At 36.3% G+C, this 2,252-nt stretch overlaps 1 protein-coding gene across 1 annotated transcript in view; it reads right to left on the bottom strand.

The window, feature by feature from the left end:
* ITGA8 (integrin, alpha 8) overlaps window positions 1–2,252 on the bottom strand; it is a 235,400-nt gene that overhangs the window by 163,824 nt on the left and 69,324 nt on the right. The gene's annotated exons all lie outside the window — the stretch shown is intronic.

The following is a 2,252-nucleotide window of genomic DNA, read 5'->3' as shown; positions in this document are numbered from 1 at the left end:
TAAAGTTCTCAAAAAACTCATCTGTATAAGCTCCAATGTCTTGGTACCAATTTTCTAGAAGTTCATGTGTGTAAATATTTATAGGCATCCAGCAATATATATGAATACCTGATATATTACTATGTGAGCCTGTATCTGTTACTTTGAGCATATTTAAGAAAGATATTGCACAAATCTTTTTTAAATATCCTTTTCAAAATCAATTCTAGCTTTTTACTTTTAACATTGTAAATTATTCAAAAGGAAGGAAACATGACCACGCTTTGAAAGTATTTTGCTTTAAAATAGGAAACTGAAAAAAGTGAACAGAAAATCCTAATTTTTCACAAAATTCATTGAGAAAATAATCAACTTCAAGTGTTTATTTTAAATGTCAATTATAAAAGAGTGTGAGTTTCTTTCCTTTACAAAGTTATTTTTTTTCTTGTTGAGTTTTAATTTATGAGAGCTGAAGGAATCTTTCTTCCGGAACTTCAGAGTGTCTGTGAACTTTACAATTATGTCCCAGAGTGGACTCAGGAATCCAGGGAAGCACGTGATCACACACTATGATTTGTTGGCTTCCACAGTAAAGTGGGAGGGTGCGGATGAATGATCCCCACCCAAATTATGAATGGCCAAAAGACCTGCAGGCATGTCATTAATATGAATGAGCAGTATCAGTGGAATGGGTTCATAGAATTAACATGAGGTGCTTCTTTAAATTCTCTTTTGAAAATAATATTGTTAATGTCCCTGTTCTGTGATATTGAGCATATGCTCATGAACAAGCTGGCTTTGTGTTAATGATGTGTGAACGTCCCAGCCATGACAGGAAGTCTGCTTCTTGGATGACTTGAGGAAGAAGTATTAATAGGAATAGGAAGTGAAAACTGTGGATGTACACAGGGCTGAGAGAACGCTTGGCCATTTATTGAGCTATTCTGCAACTCAACATGAGCTCCAATTTAACTTTGTTGACCTATTCTTATCATTTAGGAAAATAAAGAGTAAATAAATTGGCATCATAATGTGTCCACGTAACTCAAGATGGGAGCATACTATAATTTATCTTTTTAGATAATGGTTCAAATTCACACTGAAATTTTTTTTCCCATAAGTGTAGATTCCATGTGTTGCATTTTAACCTGAGTTCTCACATCCCACAGGCAGTCAGGCAAAAAGGCAGAAGCAGAAGCAGCGACAAGTTTTGTAAATGATCATCCTTGATGGTAGTTGAAGAATAGAATATATTTCAAGGCAAAGGGCATGTGAAGGAGGGGTTCATCTTTTTAGTTTCAATAGTTTGCTGTTAAGGGGAAGCATCGTTAGCCAATCGTGAAATATATGATGTGGATGGGTGTTAACATTGATGAAACAAGTTCAGTATCGAATCTCAGCTCTACTTTTCATTTTCTGAGTAAATTTGGGATTTTATTTGTCTCTCTACCTGAATTTTATCTTTAGCATAATAGTACTGACCCCTTACCACACCCAAGAGCACAGCACCTTGAATGGAACATGCACAAACTGTGCTTCTTGTTGGCTACTGCCTGTGCCTGGGAACCTCCCCTCCTCCCTACGCCAAGGGTCATTGCTAGAAGAATCTCTTCCTCTTTGATCCTGTCTAGAAAGCTCCTCCTCTCCCCGCTCCCCCAACATAGGTCACTCCCTCCTCTCTTGCCTTGCTATAGTTTTATATGTACCCCTTTTCACTGCCTGACGTTATATTATAAACTCATTTATTTACATGTTTGTTGTCTGTCTTTCCTACTAGCATGTCAGTTCCTTGAACACAGGGGTTTGTTTTCTCTTGTTTTTTGCTGTATTCCCTAAACTAGAATAGTTAGTGCTCAATGTGTTCAAAAATCCTGTGTCAAATGAATAAATCGTTATCTACAAAGAACCCCCATGTTAAAGCTATTTAAAATAAAATCCTTATTCCACAGACAATTCATGCAGCTGATATTTGTCATAATGTGAAGAAGTGTCTGATTTATGTCAGTATTTTTAGACAGAAAGTCATAATCGTCTCCTGGTAAAGATCTTCACCCAAACTCATGAGAGTTCAAATGTTCCTCTCCCAGTTCTTTAGATCTCTAGCTCTCAGGCCTCTTTGTTAACCCTCCAGTATCACCGATCCTTTCATTCTCTTCATTGTTTTATTTCTGATATTGTCTCATTTTCTTGCCTAAATTAATCTTGAATTTTACAATAATTCACGCACAATGGGAAAAATTTACCTATAATCTTAGGGATCAAACCAATTTTGG

This window comes from Propithecus coquereli, unplaced genomic scaffold (genome assembly GCF_000956105.1).
Source record: "Propithecus coquereli isolate 6110/MARCELLA unplaced genomic scaffold, Pcoq_1.0 Scaffold69, whole genome shotgun sequence".
Classification (NCBI taxonomy): Eukaryota; Metazoa; Chordata; class Mammalia; order Primates; family Indriidae; genus Propithecus; species Propithecus coquereli.
This window is presented reverse-complemented; position numbering and strand designations above follow the sequence as displayed.